Below are 20,750 nucleotides of genomic sequence, written 5' to 3'. Positions count from 1 at the left end.
CGTGCACACACACACACACACACACACACACACACACACACACACACACACACACGTGTGCGTGCTCCTGTAAGTGTGGCAATGCCAGAGGCTGATGTCAGATGTCTTTCTCTGTGGTTCTCCACCTTATTGTTTTGAATCAAGATGTCTCACCAGTGCAGACAGAGAGCTCCAGTGCTCCTTCCATCTCCTTCTGCAGCGCTGGGTTCCAGGCATGTGTTGCTGCACTCAGCCTTGTTATTTTACATGGATGCCAGGAGTCCAAACTCAGGACCTCATGCTTGTGCAGCGACTGTGCCATCTCCCCTGCCTGCTTCTGCTATTTTAAATGACATATTTGGTCCATTTAGAAAAGCAGAAGGTTAATCAGAGCAGGTACAACTAGGTTGTTTAGGGAAGTAAGTGTAACTCCCCTGATGCATCTCAAGCTTGGGCTATTGGAGGACATCCTGCTGGTACTTTTGAGGGTGAGGATGCGTTTTTGTTACAGACGTACAGACAGCTGATCTGAGGTGTCCCTCATGCCTCCCAATGGGTTTGCTACTTTGAACTGGCAGAGTCAAACAGTTAAGACCACAAACTCTGGAATCAGCTTGACTTAGATTTGAACCATGACATGCTAGTCACACGTTTTGAGTCACTTAAATTCTTTGGGCCTCAATTTTCATGTCTGTAGAAAGGTGACAGTAAAACTTATTAGAATACTCTGGCTTGAGGAAGAACTCTGGGCACAGGGACTCACCTCACAATCCCGTATCCTATTTGATTAGAACTGCAACAGTGGAAGGAAGCACATGAGGAAAACCAGCCGTGATCCCTTCTTTGCTGGAGACCGAGATGCTTCTTTCATATACCATGTCCCCAATACATGAGCGTGTGACAGAAATCTCCTGTCTCTAGGACATTCAAATAGGCGCGTGGAATGATGGTTTCCAGTTTGTAGCACTTGCTTGTGCTTTTGTTCTGTTAATGTGGGACCTAAGTGCGGTCTCTGTTGGTTTTGTTTTGACTTTTAAAAACCAGCTCTCCATTGGCACAGATCATAGATTTTTTATTCACTAGTTATTGAATTAAAATTTCTTGCTAGTAAGTTTGCTCCTGGATCATTTCCAGCTGAGGTCTCTCTGCTAAACTGTTTGCAGGACAAGCAGGAAAAATGTCGGCACGTTCAGTACTGCCACAAGCACCTATAGCCCAATGAAATTGCTTAGCAAAGGCTTAACATTGTTTGAGGCTTTGGATCTTTTCTTGGCCTTCACCTCTGTGGTCAGGGATCTATTCTGAATGTACATGCTTAGATTAACACACCCCAAGGGCTCATGAAGCTATTGTAGAACTTGACTTTAATAATAACTTAGTTATCCAAATAAATATTTAGTTCATTGAAAGTAAAACATTGTGTGTGAACGTTATAGAGGGTTTTGGGTGACTATTTAGGTAGAAAACTGTCTCTGTCATCTTTTCATTTGAAAAGCTGCTAACCTGCACTCACAGCATACTCAAGATAATCAAGTTTACTCCTTCTCAAGTCTCTGAAGGAGTTGAAGACCAGGTAGCTTAGTTTTACAATGAAGCTTAATTGTTTAGGAGCTAAGATGTTTTTAGGTCTAGATAGGTGTTCTAAGTAGATAATTACAATATGTGATGGAGATTGATTTACACTCAGAAATTTACATGCACCAAGATAGGAAAGATGTCTTCTTCAAGGCTGTCAAATACAAATAGCCAAAACACTTAAGAATGTAACATTTATATAATTCCTGATTGTGTCATGGTTCTTCTTCCTATAGGTAATCTGTTGTATATATGTGTAATAATATGAATGCATATGTACAAAAATAAAATAATTAAAAAAGAAAAAAATAAAAAGAAACAAACAAACATAAATATACATATATTTATGGAAACCAATATATGAGTGAAATTATATTCAAACAGACAGAAAACAAAGTTCCGTCTTTGAAAATAAGTTTTAAAATAAAGTTGAACAACAACAACAACAACAACAACAACAACAACACATTGTGTGTGGTAGTCTATACTCCCCTCTTCAAGCAACTGTTTCATGGGCTGATATGATCGTTCTCTTAGCTGGGTATATAAAGCCCCTGCTTAAAGCATAAACACATGTATGTTGCAATCATGATTTTATTTTAGGAATCACTACTACCTAGCCACTATAATCTCTTGTTGCATTTAATCACTTATTGCATTTTTTCTTACAGTTAAAAAGAACGTCTTAGATCAGTTTTAGAGGATTAGTTAACACTATTGTGTGTTCATGGAAAATTAGTGTATTAAAAGTGAAGTTTCAAATGTCAGTGGCTTTTCAGACCACTGGGGGAACAATGAGGCATCCAAAGAATGCTCCTAATACTCAGTTATTTATAGAAAGGAAGTGCTCATCCCTATCTCACAGCAGGAGTCACATGAATTTCAAGTTGCTTAGAGACTAAGTGTGAAAAAAAAATCACACCATAGGGGCTGGAGAGATGGCTCGGTGGTTAAGAGCAAACCTAAATTCAATTCCCAACCCATGTGGATAGCTCATAACTGCCTGTAACTCCAGCTCCAGGGAATCTGATGCTTCTGTCCTCTGCTTGTACCTGCACTCACCTGCGCATACCCCCCCCCAACCCCATACATGCAGTTAAAAATAATAAAAAATAAATGTTTTCAAAGGGTTGAAAAATTCATGTCATAATGTCTAAATTAAAACAAATCTTACCTTAGTAATTTTCTGGGAGGATGTGGGAAATGAGACACAAGCAGGACACCACACCTGGAAGCCATGAGAAAAATATGCTCACTTAAAACTAAGTGTGATGGTGGTGAAAATGACCATAAACTAAGCTGTGCATACCTGTAATCCAGCCCCTGGGAGGCTGTTGTGGGGCCTTAGATAGGTGTTAGGAATCCCAGTACTAGGAATTTACCCCGGAGAAGAATATGTCCACATAAATATCTAAATATTCATAATAGTCAATGTCTGCAGACAACCCAGGCGCTCATCAGCAGGTTAGCAGAAACAGCTTGTGTCTTATATGTACCATCTGATGCTGCTTAGAAGTAAAGCTTGGAAAATTGCTGGGGCAGCCTACAACACTGATAGAACTCAAAACTAACCAACCAGACTCAGAACTATACTACTTAGCATAGGACTTTAGTGAAAGTATAGAAGAGGCAAGTATGGTATCATAGGCTGTTTTCACTTACTGGAACAAGACTACTGAGAACACACACTTCAAATAGAAAAGCCCTTCTTGGGCCATAGTTCTGGGGTTCAAGGGCATGGCACCACTCATGGAGGACCTCCTGATAGATGGCAGCATAATGCTGCAAATGTGTGCCCTAAAGAGAGTAGGTGGTGAGGTAGGTAGCAGGAGACTGGGAAGGACCAAGTTTAATTTCTTTATTCCACTTCCTGTGATGGAAACTAACCCACTCCTAGCAGACCTGATCCACTGCTGAGGCACAGCATTAATAGATTCGAGGAGGCAGGGCCCTCATGACCTGTAACCAGCTACCAGCCCCGCCTCTTAAACATTCCAACCCTTCAACACTCCCACACCTGGACCAGGCAAACCACTTCCAAGCCCCGACTATGGAGTTAGAAATCAAGTCAATGGTTGCTTTGGGCAAGGGGGTAGGAAAACAAAGGCGCCTAGGACTCTCCCGCCTCATTCTGAGGTGATCGTCTTGATGAGTGACAACTAAGTAAACTTAAAAAATTCGTCAAAGTGTTAAGTGGGTGAGTTATAGCTAAGTCAATCATACCTTGGTATGATGTTAAAACAAAACAAAACAAACCTCTATGTAGTACTTAAAAATTCTAGAAACATGAGTTAAATCGTGTTACTTTTACATTTAGGTCAAGTCAGAAACAATGACCGTGGCCTCCAGCGTCTTTGTTTATTTGACTTTAACCTTGAGTCTTCTGCTGTCCTCCATCTTGTTCCTGCGACAATGTGATAACATTGTCTTTTGCCCAGCGACTCCTCAGCTGCTGGCCTTGGCTTGGAACATCCTTACTCCTTGAGTCAGGATCTGAAGAACAGCCGTTTCTCCCTTGTCTCTGTCTAAAGACTCCCCTCCCCAGATTCCTCAGCACAGCCCTTCACTAATCTAGGTCACTGGGTCATTCCCTACTGTAGGGCCCCTTCCAAGCCCAGCTCACACCTACCGTTGTTTATTTTGTGATAATTTGTTTAACCTCATCTTTCTACTTGCATACAAGCACAAGGGGAGCAGAGCTTATTACACACGTTCGCCCCCAGTGTGTATCTGCCTACTGAATTGGTTTATGCCGAATAAAAAGCAGGTCAGTTTGTTTACTCAGGCTTTCCACAGGAAGAAACTAGAATATTCAAAAGGGTTGCCTCCATTACCACTAATGCAAAAATGAGAACACTCCACAAATGTTGTTGTCTCTTCTCCTCCCTTTCCAGTCCTTCCTCCTCTTCCCCTTCCTCCTCGTCTTCCCCCTCTTTCTTCTCTCCCCCCCTCCTCTTCTTTTTCTTCCATTGATTCTTCTTAGTAGCTGAGAAAATTGAATTCCTGAGCTAAGAGACTCTTCTAGGCTTAAGGTATTTTAGGCAAGCATTTAGGAAGGAATTTGGGCTCTCACAGTTCTCCAAATGTATGCATCTCTCTCTCTCTCTCTCTCTCTCTCTCTCTCTCTCTCTCTCTCTCTCTCTCTCTCTCTCTCTGTGTGTGTGTGTGTGTGTGTCTGTGTCTGAAGAACTGACTGTCAAAGTGTACAGATCCTCATGAGCACTTATCTGTAGGGAGCAAATTTTTCTCAAAAATTCATCCAAGGAGAGTAACTTTCAGGGATGATCTCTTTCTTATTTTTGTGTTTATTTGTGTGCCTGTTTGAGTTTATGTGTACCACATGCATACAGAAGCCAGAAAAGGGTAGAAGAGGGTGTTGGATCCCCTGGAATTGAAGCTTCAGGCAGGTGTGAGCCATTTATAGGTGTTGGAAACTGAACTCCAGTTCCCTTCAAGAGTAGCAAGCACTCTTAACCGTCACCACCTCCCCATCTCACCAGGGAAGATTTAGAAAGACTGCAATGGTTCTTCCATCAGGTGCCTGTTTAGTCACAGTGGGCTATTTTGGTTCCTCCTAGAATCACTTTTAATGACTTATGTCATAAGCCAACACACAGGCCCACGTCGGAACATATATTGCTGTTATGGATTTATGCATGATGTAGCCGTGCACTGATGTGTACCATCCCTACTTTCTTTATGAGTCTTCACTTTCTCTCAAGGGCTCCACACTTGAATATCCAGCTACCCACTGGCTATCTGAAGTTCAATATATTGCTGGGGGTGACAGTAAGCAAGATGACTGACTTTAGCATTCACTCATGGACTCCTTCTCTATTAGAGTTGGTAGGAATGGTGATTTAAATATTGTTTTTCCTCAAACAAACTACTAGTAGGTGGGAGCAGGCTAGCCTTAGTGTGTGCGGAGCACCTCTCCCCAAACAGCATGTGTCTTGTTTCATGTTGCAGAAGATGCCAGCTTTGCCCTTCTGAAGTCAATTTCTCAGGTGACTTCACCTTAGAACAGCCAATATAACAGAGCTGATATAGGTCCTTCACATGGCAGGTGGTCTTCAGAAAGCAGATTGGGTTTTCCCCTCAAATACTAAACAGATAGTAACAGTCTCCAGTAGCATGCATTTACTCGAGATAACTATGATCATGAACAGAGCAGTTATTTTATCTTGAAAATTCATCCAAGGTTCTTCTGGCTTGTCCCCTAATCCTATCTCAGGACTTTTCAGGAGTATCATTAAAAACCAGGCCAGCAGGGGGAGCTGTTTGCTAATGTTCCTGTGTCCTTCCTGAGTGGGGGCATTTCTGGCTGCCTTTTGGAATACCTAATGTGTCAATATGAAGAGCAGAAAAACAATTAGCTTTATGTCCTCTTCTGTAATTCAAGTATTGATTACCTGCATTCAATCTTTCCTTATCACCTATTTACCCTTTCTTGTTTTCTGTTTTGTCGTGTGTGTGTGTGTGTGTGTGTGTGTGTGTGTGTGTGTGTGTTATAGGATAGGATTTACATATGTAAGAGAACATGTGGTTTTTTTTCCTTCTGGAGATTTTGTGACACACACACACACACACACACACACACACACACACACACACACACACATATATATATATATATATATATATATATATATATATTAAAAAATACCTGGGCAGCCCTGAGCACTGAGCAAAATATTTGTGCTGGGATTGTAGGAAAAAGTATATGCAAGCAAAACCCAAAGCTGTCCCAGCACTCACTTTGTAGTTGAAGCAATCCTCCTGTCTTAGGCTTCTAAGTATAAGATTACAAGTACCAGCCATTTTGTCTGCACAACTCTTCATAGGTTGTTTCATTTGTGTTTTGGCCTCAAATACTTTTCCTAGGCAAATCTCTCCCAATTCATACCTTGTAGCCGACTTCCCTGAGCTGGACTATTTAGACAACAGCTCACTATAACTTGTAACGGGACTTGGAAGCGTCACATGTCTGCAACAGAACTCTAGGGAGCCTTGCTTGAGACTTTTCTCATTGTGTAAGGTTTCAGTAAGCCCTTGCCACCTAGGCTTTTGTTTTTTGGGGAAGACATTTTCTTTCTTTGATTTTTATTCTGATTGTTGTTTCTCTTCCTGGAAGCCCTGTTCAGCTGTCCAGTTTCCAAGGGAATTTGATAAAATGTAGAATGTGTGGCCAGAGTGTGTGAGGATCGAGATTTGATCCCCGTCACAGCCCAAACAAAAACAAAAACAAAACAAACAAACAAACGAACAAAAAACCATGTTATGTTCCTAGATGGGTGCCTCAATTCTTAGTTTTCTTATGATTAAGCCATTTTATCTTTGGTCTCACTTTCTGTAGAATTCCTGACCTTGTCTTTCATTTTCATTTTTATTTTCTGCAAGCTCCTTTTCTATTATTCTTTTGTAATATTCTGTTCTTGTTCTTGGGTGCAATGAATACATAGACCATAGTTCTTTTGATGGTAAAGATCCATTGTTTTCATTTTTTGACACAGCTTTTCATGTAACCACACTCTTCTCATCCTCACTGTGTAGCCTATGCTGGCCTTGAATTCCTTGTCTTTCTGCCCCCACCTCCCAAGTGCTATAATCACAGGCATGCACTAGCCTCAGACATTGTTTTTGCTGCTGGGCTTCTCAAGTATTATTGAGAGTGGTCTCTGCTGTTTCAGCTGGAGTCTTTGCTTCTCTCTGTCTTCTCTCTTGGTTGCTCCTCTTCTCTGCTTTTGTCTATCACTGTTTCTGCTGTTGCCAGTGAGTCATTCTGTGTTTCTTTTGTACTATTTGTCACATTCTTTGAGGTGGCTGAAGGAGACATCATTACCTGTTACAAGTAAAATGACCTCAGATGAACTCGTGTGCGTGTGCGTGTGCGTGTGTGTGTATGCCCTCTCCTGTAGAGTGAATGGCCACACCGTGATTATTATTACAATGGAGACTCAAGAGTTGCCATGAACACATTCAGTGAACCCAGTTTGGAAGGTTGAGATGTTAGAGCACATGTGTGTATACAAAAGTGTGGTCCAAGAAAATAAAAATGGATACCTTCAAGCTGAATTTATTTCCTCTCAAATTATTATATGCATATTTATTAAAGTAAAAATGCAATGTCTGAAGTTTAGAGTTTTTTAAAAAAATGAATTTCCCCTTCACTTGAAGGACTTCCTCTAGAGTGGATAAATTTTCACAACTTGTGTAGGGGAGCCGTGTAATAACCACAGGACTGAGCCTTGCGTGCACTTTGATATTAAGCAAGTGATTTTTTACATGGGCTTAATTTTAATTTCCTTGAATGTGATCTTTTAAGGTTTGGTTTGGCTCCTATTCTTGATAGTGTATGGGTTTACTTAGACTGTACGTCTATGCCGAGCTATATGAATTCTGTGACCACTGACAGCAGACAAAGCGGTTTTAATAATGTAATGGGTTTCTGGATTTTCTTGGGAGTCTTCATTCTCAACTAGCAAGTGGAAACACTCAAAGTTGCTTTCTAATCCTTTATAAACATCCAAGATCAGGCTCACTCTCAGCCTGGATGATAATCTCTCCCCACGAACTTGCATCCTGCATCCATGCCTGAATGACTCTCTGTCTCTAAGGCCTGTTCAGAAATACTTGATCAGCAAAGGTCAGCTGGAGCTGAGCTGAGTTTCTCTAAAAGTATATTTCTAAGTTATTAGGATTAAAGGATTCCAGAAATTGGATCCTAAGCTGCATCCCAAGCTTAAGTTGACAGCATATGGCCTGCAGGCCACACTTCACTTGTCACTGCGGTAAGTGAAATTGAAAAACCTAACAGAAGAATTCTGCAACATCAGACAGCACAATTATAAACCTCATGCTTTGCTCCTCACTTTGCACTTAATGATGGGCATGCATATCTAACTGACCTTTCGTATCATTTTTAAAAACTATTATTGTGTGTGTGTGTGTATGTGTGTGTGTGTGTGTACGGGTGCATGTGTGCTCAGCTGTACATGCGTGGGTGTGTATATGTTTATGGAGATCAGGGAACAACCTCAAGTGTTGCTTCTTAGTTTTCAGCTACTTCTCTTTGAGGCAAAGTCTCATAAAGGCCAGTGGCTCTGCCAGCCTCCACCTCCCCAGTGTTTTTGTTACAAATATCACCATTACTGGGCTTTTAAATGTGAGCTCTGGGTATCAAAGTCAGGTCTTCGTGCTTGCAAGGTAAGCACTTTGCTAACTGAGCCATCTCCCTAGTAGACCCTCATACTGGATATTTTTATTTAAGGTTCTCTTTTGTTTCAATATGGGAACTGTGGGTCTTACATCTTGCTTAGGACACAACCTATTGACTTATTTGACCTTCTCCCCACCTCTCCGGTTTGTGTCAAAGTCAATTATATAAGGAGGAATGATGTCTTAGGTTCTTAATGAATAATAAGAAAACACCTCACATATTTGAATCAATTTCATATTTTAAAATATACTCTCAGAAAAAACACATGTGAAGATAATAATGAAGACAACTCTGACTCTGAGAAAGTATTTCTAGTTATAAATGAAAACATTTTTTGTGATGTAAGAGGAAGGGTGTAAATGCTGTTGTTACATGGTAGAAAGGCTGAAGGGCAAACACTGCATGAAAAAGTAATGAGGCAGGAGGCAGCAAGGCTTCATGACAAACCATCCCATGGAGACGGAATCAGGTTATTTTGTAACTTGGACAGAAGGCGTTATGTATGTGTCAGTGGTGATGTGAGATGTATGTAGAAGACAACAAAATTGGCATGCAAGTTCAAGCTCTAATTTAAACCCTGGAGAACTACCTTCATCTCCGAGGCTGGCTTTCAAGGCATAAATACCAAGCTGTCACTCTGCTGAAACAGCAGCGAACAATGGGACATCCCATTGATGACTGCCACCAAGTCAATCTGCCCCAGTAGTGTAGTTTGAAGTCATCAGTAAATGTTTTACTTCTACAAAATACTTATTTGACCATCTTTGTTCAGAGTTTAAGGGAGAAGTAAAACCTCAGTGCAGCTGGCCTTAGTAGTACAATCTGTTAATACGAGCATTTGGGAGGCAAAGGCAGATCATCTCTGTGAGTTTTGCATTCAAGGCTAGCCCTGTCTCTATAGTGAGTTCAGACTGGCCAGCACTGCATAGTGAGGCAATCCTTTAAAAGAAAAAGAAAATAGTGAACTTTGGAAGAGAGGCAAAAGTGTAGCTCCTTTTGTCCATCCACTGTTCATCCATCTACTTGACAACTACCCATGCACTCATGTACCAGCCTACCTGTCATCCATTTTCAGTTGCTTATTTTTAACACATATTTATTGAGCCTCATTTTTGTACGCTGAACCAGATTCTGATAATATAATAGAAAGGAAACCAGTTATGGTCTTTATCTTAATGGTGCTTTAAAAGTTAAGTAACTAATGATTATAAGTTAGTACAAGAAAGGTTTTGATGCAAAGTCAGTGTGCAATGAGAAAAAAATAATGGGATACTAGACTTAGTCAGTGAATCAGGAAAACTGTCAAGATAGAGGTTTTCCCCCCCATAGCATTTACATTTATTAAGCATTAGAAACAATGTAGAGATGATTCACAGTGTGTGGGAGAGTGTATAGACAAATTCTACGCCATTTATTTTGTGTATTATACTAATGCAGCCATAGCTTTTGGTACTCAATATCTCATAAATCATCTGCGTCTGATGACTGCATGGTAATAAAGACAATAGGAATCAGTGACAAAGTGCCATTGCACAGCCTACAAAACATTTCATAAATTGATGAGGGTGACACTGGAGAACTGCTAAGCCTTTGGTAAATCTGAGTCTAGCAAAACTAAACTGTATACTTTTTTATGTTTTTCTTTTTTTAATTGAAAAGAGATTGCTTTCTCATACACTATATCCTGATCATAGTTTCCCCTCCCTTTGCTTCTTCCAGTTCCTATTCACTTCCCCTCCCTTCTGGGTAGACTCCCTTTCTGTTTCTCATTAGAAAAGAACAACCTTCTAAGAGATAGCAACCAAACATGACAAAATAAAATATAATAAGATGAAGCAAAAGCTATCGTATTGTATGGTTTGAACAGGTAGAACCCATATAGTCTCATGTGTTTGAATACTTGAACCATAGGAAGTCACACTAGTAGGAGGGATGGCCTTGTTGGAGGAAGTGTGCCATTGTTGGGGGGTAGGTTTTGAGGTCTCCTGTGCTCAAGCTACACCCAGGGTGGCACCCAGGCTCCATCTGCTGCCTGCAGATTAAGATGTAGAACTCTTGGTTCCTCTGGGACCATGCCTGCTATGGATGCTGAAATGCTTCCTGCCATGGTGATAATGGACTAAACATCTGACACTGTAAGCCAAGCCTAATAAAATATTTTCCTTTAGAAGAGTTGCTGTGGTCATGGTGTCTCTTCACACCAGTAAAACCCTAACTAAGGCACAAACTGAACTTGGACCCAGAGGAGAAAAAGAGAAGCGTCCCAAGAGCAGGCACAGGAGTCAGAGATTGATTCATTCTCACAGTCAGGAGTCCCATTAAAATACTAAGCTAATAGGTATAATATATATGCAGAGGACCTGGTGTAGACCCATGTAGGCCCTGGGCCTGCTCCTTCAGTATCTGTGAGCTCATACACAACTTGCTTAGTTGATTCAGAGGGCCTTGTTCTTCTAGTGTTCTCCGTCCTCTATGGTCTTACAATCTTTCAACTTCTCTTCCATGGGATTTCATGGGCTCTGAGGGGAGGGATTTGATGTAGACTTGCCATTTAGACTCTTTCTTCATGTAATGTCTGACTGTGGGGCTCTGCATCTGTTGACATCTGCTGCCAGAAGAAGCCTATCCATTGATGAGTGGATAAGGCAGTGATCTATGCATATAGCAGCATATCATTAGTAGTAATTTTATTGGTACTTTTTTTTTTGGCTAGTAGTGCTTGGTTTTACCCTATGTGGAGGTATGGATGTAAATGGATCCCATAAACTCATAGAGAGGGGCAATATTAGGAGGTGTGTCCTTGTTATGTGTCCTTGTTGGAGGAAGTGTATAACTGGGGGTGGGCTTTGGGGTTTTAGAAGGCTAAGCCAGGCCCAGTGTCACTCTCTTTTCCTGCTGCCTGCCAGTCTAGATATAGAACTCTCAGGTACCTCTCCAGCACCATGTCTGCCTTTGTGCTGCCATGCTTCCTGCCATGATGACAATGGAATAAACCTCTGAAGTGTAAGACAGCCCCAATTAAATGGTTTCCTTTATAAGCATTGCCATAATCATGGTGGCTCTTCATAGAAATAGAAACCCTAACTAAGACACTCTAGATCTATGGACTCTCTAGTCTCTGGTTCTTGGTTACTCAAACAGTGTTGGGCATGGGTTCCCTCTCACAGAGTGGACCTTAAGTTAAATCAGACATTGGTTGGCTATTCCCACAAGTTCTGTGCCAATACTGCCCTAGTATATTTTGCAGGCAAGACAGATTGCAGGCAAATGTTTTGTGACTGGGTTGGTATCCATGTTTCCCTTTTGGCAGCCTGCAGTGTATTTTCCTGCACCAAGGAGACTAAGGGTAAGGCTCCATTTAGATACTAGCTCGAATTGTAAGAGTGTTGTTCAGTTTGTAGAGAGCAACCCTTTGTCTTAGCAATAGGCTGGGTTGTTTGGGAATTTCCATGGGACTCCCTTGGGCAACTACTCAGGTGACTACAACCCAGTGCCACCACCAGAAGACTTTTCTGACTCCAGGAGACATCTATCTGAGACCCTGTATCCCCTCTTACTAGGAATCCTCTTTAGAACCACCTTCATATATTCCAGGAAGTTTCCACTGTACTAGGTTTCCACACTACCCTCTAAATGCTCCTCAATTACAGCCATCTCTCCCTCCACCCCATCTCCCCTCCAATGTAATCCCTCCTGCTCCTGTCCCCAGTCTTCCGGTAAAATCTATTCAATTTCCCCCTCCCAGGGAGATGCATGCATTCCGTGGTAGATCCCTCATCTTTACGGAACCTCTCTGTGTGGATGGAATTTAGATTGGTTATCATTTACTTAAAGGCTAATATCCACTTGTAAGTACGAGTATACACACCCTACTTATCTTTCTGGATCTGGGTTGTCTCATTCAAGTTTTTTTTTTCCTAGTTCCATCCATTTGCCTGGAAATTTCATGATGTTATATTTTTAAATAGCTGAGTAATACTCCATGGTGTAAATAGTGTATTACCCATTCTTCTGTTGAGGGACAGCTAGGTTGTTTACATTTTCTGGCTCTTATGAATAAAGCTGCAATGAATATGGTTGAGCACGTGTCCTTGTGGTAGAGTGGGGCATCCTTTGGGTATATGCCTAAGAGTCGTATAGCTGGGTCTTGAGGTAGATCAATCCCCAGCTTTATGAGGAACCGCCATGCTGATTTTTATAGTGTCAGTACAAGTGTGCATTCCCACCAGCAATGGAGGAGTGTTCCCCTCATTCTGCATCCTCATCACCTGTGTTGTTGATATTAGCTATTCTGACAGGTGTAAGACTCAATCTCAAAGTAGTCTTGATTTGCATTTACCCGATGGCTAAGGGAGGAGATACACTTCTTTAACCGTTTCATAGCGACTTGAGTTTCCTCTGTGGAGAATGCTCTGTTTAGATCTGTACTCCCATTTAAAATTGGACTGTTTTTGGTTTTAATATCTAGTGTCTTGAATTCTCTAGATATTTTGGAATTTACTCCTCTTTCAGATGTGGAGTTGGCAAAATCATTTTCCATTCTGTTGGCTGCTGCTTTGTCTGACTGACTGTGTCATTTGCCTTACAGAAGCATATCAGTTTCATGGGGTTCCATTCATTAATGGCTGATCTTCTTGCCTGTGCTGTGGGTGTTCTGTTGTCTCCTGTGCCAAATGCGTTCAAGGCTATTCCCCATTTTCTCTTCCATCAGGTTCAGTGTAACTGAGTTATGTTACCTTGAGGTCTTTGATCCACCTGGACTTGAGTTTTGTGAAGGGTGATAAGTATGGGTCTGTTTTCACTCTTCTACATGCAGACATCCATGCAGGCATCCAGCTTAGCCAGCACTTGAAGGTATTGTCCTTTCCAGTGTGTATTTCTGCTCTTTATAAAAAAAAAATCAGGTGTTCATATCTGTGTGTCTTTATGTTGAATCTTCAATTCCACTGATCAGTGTGTCTAGCTTTTTTTTTTTTTTTTGCCAGTACCATGCTGTTTTGATTACTATAGCTCTGTAGTGTAGCTTGAGATCAGGGATGACACTATCTCCAGAAGTTCATTTATTGTATAGCATTGTTTTAGCTATCTAGGGATTTTTGGTTTTCCATATGAAGTTGAGAATTGTCTTTTCAAGACTGGAATTTTGATGGGATTGCATCGAATCTGTAGATTGCTCTTGGCAGGATGGCCATTTTACTGTTGTTGGGGGTGTGTGTGTCTCTGTCCATCGTTGATTGCTGGCTGTACTGATGGAGAGCTAAGTATTAGCAGGATTTTGGTATTGTAATTTGTATGGACCATCACCAACCTTGTATTTGTAAACACTTGTCCTTCCACATGTACTCAGATACTTGAAAGTCAGACAGCCCTCTATGCCTAGAGGCATTCTAAGAGATGTGTCAGGTGTTGTCCTGCTGCTGATTGGTTGTAATAAAGAGATGACAGCCAATAGCTGGCCAGGAAGTACAAGGGTGGATGTTCTGGGCAGAAAGTTGATTCAGGGAGACCCAAGCAGACACAGGAGAATCAAGGAGGACATGGAAGGGAACAGACATATAGGGCAGAAGAGTAAGTGCTAGCCATATGGTATGTCATAGTGATAGAAGTCACGCTAAAATAGAAACAAGCAGGGTCTGCCCCAGCAAAAGGCCTAAGTTTTAAACTTTATAAGAGCCTCCATGTCATTATTTATACCTTTGGCAGGTCAAAAAAAGTTCCCACTATATATTATGTTAATCCTACCGATTCTTGAGCGTGTAAGGTCTTTCCATCTTCTGATATCTTTACTGTGTTTCTTCAAAGGATTGAGATTTTTATTATTCAGGTCTTTCATGTGCAAGGTATTTTATATTATATGAGGCTATTGTGAAAGGTGTATCCCTGATTTCTTTTTCAGCCCACTTGTCATTTGTATATAGCGGAGTTACTGATTTTTTTTTTTGAGTTAATCTTCTATCCAGCCACTTTGATGAAAGTGTTTATTAGCTGAAGGAGTTCCTTGGGACTTTTAGGATCACAAATATATACTATCATATCTTCTGCAAACCACAATACTTTGATTTTTTTCCTTTCCAATTTTTATTCCCTTGATCTCTTTCAGTTGTCTTATTGTTCTAGCCAAAACTTCAAGTACTATATTGAATAGATATGGAGAGAGCAGGCAGCCTTGTCTTGTTCCAAATTTTAGTGGAATTGCTTTGAGTTTCTTTGCACTTGACTTGATGTTGGCTATAGGTTTGCTGTAAATTGCCTTTATTATGTCTTAGTATGTCCCTTGTATCTTTAATCTCTCCAGGACTTTTATCAAGAAGGGGTATTGGATTTTGTCAAAGATGTTTGATGCATCTAATGAGATAATTGTGTGTCTTTCAGCTAGTTTATATTGTGGATTATATTAATTTATTTTTGTATATTGAATCATCCTTGCATCCCTGGGATGAAGTCTGCTGATCAAAGTGAATCATCTTTTTTGATGTATTCTTGGACAAGTATTTATTGAGTATTTTTACATCTATATTGATAAAGAAAATTGTTTTGTAACTCTCTTTCTTTGAATTTGGAAGTGTTCATTCTGTTTCTATTTTGTGGAATAATTTTAGGAGAATTGACATTAACTCTTTTTTGAAAGTCTGATAAAATTCTTCACTAAAACCATTTGTCTTTGGGCTTTTATGGTTGGGAGAGTTTTAATGACTGTTTCTATTTCACTATGAGCTATATTTAAATTGTTTACCTAATTTGATCTAACTTTGGTAATGGTATCTATCAAGAAATTCATTCATTTTGTTTAGATTTTCTAATTTTGTGGAGTACAGCCTTTTGAAGTAAGACCTAATGATTCTTTGGATTTCCTCAGTGTCTGTTGTGGCATTTGCCTGTATATATGTTAGTTTGCCTGTATATATGTTAGTGTGTGGGTGTCAGATTCCTTGGTACTGGAGCTACAGACAGTCGTGAACTGCCATGTGGGTGCTGGAAATTGAACCCTGGTTATCTAGAAGAAGAGCCCATGCTCTTAACAGCTGAGCCAGAGCCAGCTCTCCAGCCCCTCCTTTTCTTTTATGATTTTGTGAATTTGGATACTGTCAATTATCAATTTTCTTGTATCTGTTGAGACTTGCTTTGCTTCCAAGTATGTGGCCAGTTTTGAAGAAAGTTCCATGAGGTTCAGAGAAGAAGGTGTATTCTTTTGTGTTTGGGTGAAACACTTGGCAAATATATGTTAAGTCTATTGGATTTATAACATCTGTGGGAGTGGGGTAGTGAAGTCTTCCACTATCACTGTGTGAGGGTCAATATATGATTTAATCTAGAGCAATGTTTCTTCACAAAGTTGTGTGCCCTTGTGTTTAGGACATAGATGTTAAGAATTGAAATGGATTTTTCTTTTGATGAGTATGTAGTATCCTTCGCTATCCCTTTTTATTAGTTTTGGGTTGAAGTCTATTTTTGTTAGATAATTAAATGATTATGCCAGCTTGCTTCTTAGGTCCATTTGCTTGGAATATCTTTTTCCAATTCCTTTCTCTGAGATAATGTATATCTTTGATGTTGAGGTGTGTTTCTTGGATTCATCAGAAGGATGAATCCTGTTTTTGAATCAATTCTGTTATTCTTTGTCTTTTTTATTGGGGAACAGTTGATATTGAGAGATATTAATGATCAATGACTGTTGATTTCTGTAATTTTGTTGTTGTTGTTTGTGGTGGTAGTGGTGGCAGCAATGTGTGTGTGTGTGTGTGTGTGTGTGTGTGTGATTCCCTTTTTTTGATTTTGCTGTTGTGAGATTATTTATTTCCTGTGTTTTCACAAATGTAGCTAATCTCTTTAGGTTGCAGTTTTCCTTTTAAACCCAGAATAATTCTGGATTTGTAAATAAAGATTGTTTAAATTTGACTTTATCATGGAATGTCTTATTTCATCTTTTTTTGGTTATTTAAAGTTTTGCAGGGTATAGTAGTCTTGGTTGGCATCTGTAGTCCCTTAAAGTCTGCAGCAATCTGTCCAAGCCTTTCTGAATTTTATTATCTGCATTGAGAAGTTGGGAGTAATTCTAATATGTCTCTTATATATTACTTGGTCTTTTCTCCTTTTAGCTTTTAATAGTCTTTCCTGTTCATATGTTTAGTATTATGATTATTACATGGCAAAGGGACCTTATTTTCTGGTCCAAGTTGTTTGTTGTTCTGTATGTTTCTTATACCTTTATAGAACCCTCCTCCTTTAGGTTAGAAAATTTTTCTTCTATAATTCTGTTGGAAACATTTTTAGTTCTTTGATCTGGGTTTCTTCTCCTTCCTCTCTTACTATTATTATTATTTTTTAAAAGATTTATTTCTTTATTATATATATGATGTTCTACCTGAATATAGGCCTGCAGGCCAGAAGAGGGCACCAGATCTCATTATATATGGTTGTGAGCCACCATGTGGTTTCTGGAAATTGAACTCAGGACATTTGGGAAGAGCAGCGAATGCTCTTAACCTCTGAGCCATCTCTCCAACCCCTATTCCTACTATTTTTGGGTTTGGTCTTTTCTGAGTCTCCCAGATTTCCTGGGCATTTTGCATCAGGAAGTTTTCAAATTTAACATTTTCTTTGACTGAGGCATTCATTTCTTTTGTCATATCTTCAATATCTGAGATTCTTCCATTGCTTATATTCTGTTGGTGAAATTTGTTTCTGTAGTTTCTGTTCAAATTCCTATTTGGCTCATAAAATAATACATATTATGAATATATTGATTGAGATTACAATAAGATGTAAAAGTTATTTCACTGTTAGAGGCATATTCTTGGATTTTCATTGTTCTTACTTTGAAACTACATGCCTGCTCCCCACCTGTGCACAAACCAAACTGGTTGTGCCTGGCTTGCACCTTTTCACTGACTTCACATCTCCATCCCAGGTTACTGAACTCACCAGATACAGAGTCCAGTACTAACTATATGAAGATGATAGAGGTCCTTAAAGAAGAAATTAATAAACCCCCTAAAGAAATGAAATCCAGAAAACCAGATAATTGGGGAAATTGAATAAATTCCTTAAAAAAAAAAAGCAGAGGAAATACAAACAGTTGAAGGAAATGAATAAAACTATTCAAGACCTGGAAATGAAAATAGAAGTGATAAAGGAAACACAAACTAAAGGAATTCTGGAAATAAAAATTTTTTACAAATATCCAATACTATTTTCTTCCTTGTCCAAGATGGGAATGAATCTTTCAAATTTCTTTTAAGACTATGACAAATTTTTACTTACTATCTTGTCCTGAAAATAAGTTAACTCAACCTAAGAATGAACTCTTCACTACTGACCTTTAGGGCCTCATCTCAGTAGGTCCTGTCTCTTCAGGCCCTAGCTTCTCTCGATTTTGACCTTTCTCTCACTCTAGTGCATTAGCATACTTAGGTCCTCAGAAGAAGTAGTTGACCTTTCCAAGTCCCTCTTCTTCCTCAAATACTTTATCGACATTTAAAGACCATCTATTAAAGAACCTTTATTATAAAAGTCTTGACCAATCATGTCTTTACATAACCTTTAATAAACTCTGATCTACCCACAGTTACTTGGAGAGCGGGGACTGACTCTGACATGAACTCTGGTGCTCCATATGTGACCACCTCCCCCTGGTGGGGAGGCCTGGTGGCACTCAGAGAAAGAATAAGCAGGCTATCAAGATGAGACTTGATAGCGTATGACCATATAGTGGGGGAGGAGGTCCTCCTCGGTCTTAGACGGGGAGGGGAATAGGGTGAAAGTGGGAGGAAGGGAGGATACAAGTGATGGGATAACAATTGAATTGTAATCTGAATAAATTTAATGAAATTAAAATTTAAGAATTAAAAATAAAATAAACAAGCAGGAATCATAAGCAGGAATCATGGCTCCATCGCTCAAGGACTGACATAAGTCATTCTGGGTATCGTTCCCACTGGATGTTGCCATGTGGAAGAAAAGCTCCAAGGGCCTTGTCGTAAGGAGATCACTCACAGAAGACTCAAGAAGTTTTCTCAAGAGATGTATCATGGCTCCTACCAGGATAGTTTAAAAGGATTTTTTTTCCTCATGTTTCAGCTATGATGGAATGCTCAGAGCCTACTCTGGTAGGTTATTTGGGCTCTAGTGGAGACACGTTGCCCTGGCTGTTATCAATGTGTTTTTATGCTGGCATCTTGGCACAAGGGTTTAGGGTGGTAATAAGTATAGGTCCTGAGTTTTGGATTTGTTTTTGTTGACTGGATGTTTTGTTACTTGGTTTCTGTTTCCTCTCTGGATTTTCAGAGTGTGTGATGGCTGTATGCTGCCTGTTTTTACGGCCTGCTAGCTGGTGTGTTCACAAGGAATGCCTTCTGGTGTTGGAGACTAGGATCCTGGGATGAGCTGGGAGAAGGAAGCTTGGGAGAGATCATCTTTGGGATCTGTTGAGAATGAGGTCAAAGACAAAAGTGAGACTGCAGCAGCTCTCCTGGGGGATAAGACTGGGAGGAATGGATCTCAGGATCACTAAGAGAGGTGTGGCTCCATCTTCAGCCTAGTTGTGGCCCTGGGAAGATTGGCCCTTGGGTTTCCAGGGGTGCCTGTTGGGGTCGGGGTCTGCAACAAAGCAATGAGTCAGGGAAGGAAAATTAGAAGAGTAAGAGCTGTGAGATTCACAGGAGATGGGAGCTTTTGGGCGTGGGGTAGGGAAGGCTGCCGTGGGTATTCTGCTGCAGAGCTTGGACTGTGGCTGGGGGATTGGATGTAGAGGAACAGAGAGAAGAGAAGGCATGTAGACAGTCTACCTGGTTTTCTGACAGGTGTGGTCTGTGAGTTAGCAGAAGTTACCTGCTGGAGTTGGGGGTTGAGAAAAAGTGATGGAGTTGCGGGAGGGAAGTTAGAAGGGGATGCATAGGAGGTGTGGGCAGTGGGAAATGAAGGCTACATCTGGTGTTCTGTTGCACAGTTGGGGATGAGACTGAGAGAGGATTTGGAGGGGAGGAGGGAGTAGTGGGGGTTGTCAGTTAGGTTACCTGATGCCCTGTTCTGTACAGCGTAGTGCCTAGTTCCCTTGGTTCCTAGGGAATGCCTGCCGGTGTTGGAGGCTGGGATAATAGGATGAGTTGGGGAGAAGATCTTGGTGATTTGGGGGGATGGGGCAGATGAAAAAGGGAGACTGCCCTGGGTTTCTTGCTATGGGGTTGGGGATAAGACTATATATAGGAAGAATATTAAAAATGGCATAGAGGCCATTGGCAAGCATTCCAGTAGTGACAGACATTTCAAAAGACATTGACAGAAATATGAAGTAGTCAAAGTTTGAGTCACTTGGCAAAAAAAAAAAAAAAAGAGACATACTTTGATTATTAAAAATATCATTAATTTTAGGATGGAGAGATGGCTCAGCAGGTACAGGAGCTTGCCTCCAAGCCTTATAACCTGAGTTTGGTCCCTAAAACCCTAAAACCTGCATGGTAGAAAAGGAGAGCTAGCTTCCATAAGTTGTCCTTTGATCTCCACATGTGCCTCATGGCGTATTCATGCACACACATAATAAATAAATGTGATAAAACTTTAAAAAATCATTTATCTTATATTCAAAGTAGTATGTGACTGAAGGTTATTCTAAGTTACTGTCGTAGGCAGATATAGCAGGCACTCCCTGCTGTCCTACAATACCAATTAAAATCAATATGATACTAAATAAAAGGCAAAGCACACTTAATTTTAGTTTTATTTCTGATGTTGAAGTCTTGATCAAACTTCTTACTTATTATGAGATTCTGGTTATCATTTAAAATTAATTAGATTATGATGGTCATTTCCTGGTACCACCTGTACTTTGGGCACTAGAGTCATGGCATGTGGTACCCACAATATTTAGAGATCTTTTCAAAACACAGAGGTAGTAAGGAGAGGTGATTAATCAGGGAAGGCCGCCTGGAGGAGGCAGTGCCAAGGTACTCAGGTTGTGGCTTCAGTGACAGGTAAATCAAGG

The 20,750-nt window shown here is 40.3% G+C and overlaps 1 long non-coding RNA gene across 3 annotated transcripts in view; it reads left to right on the top strand.

Annotated features, from left to right (window-relative positions):
• Positions 1 to 20,750, top strand: part of LOC311601510 — a 58,458-nt gene that overhangs the window by 32,176 nt on the left and 5,532 nt on the right. The gene's annotated exons all lie outside the window — the stretch shown is intronic.

The sequence above is a fragment of the Acomys minous genome, assembly GCF_964271855.1.
Source record: "Acomys minous genome assembly, chromosome: 1".
Classification (NCBI taxonomy): Eukaryota; Metazoa; Chordata; class Mammalia; order Rodentia; family Muridae; genus Acomys; species Acomys minous.
Note: the sequence above shows the minus strand (reverse complement) of the source record. Positions and strands in the feature narration are given on the sequence as shown.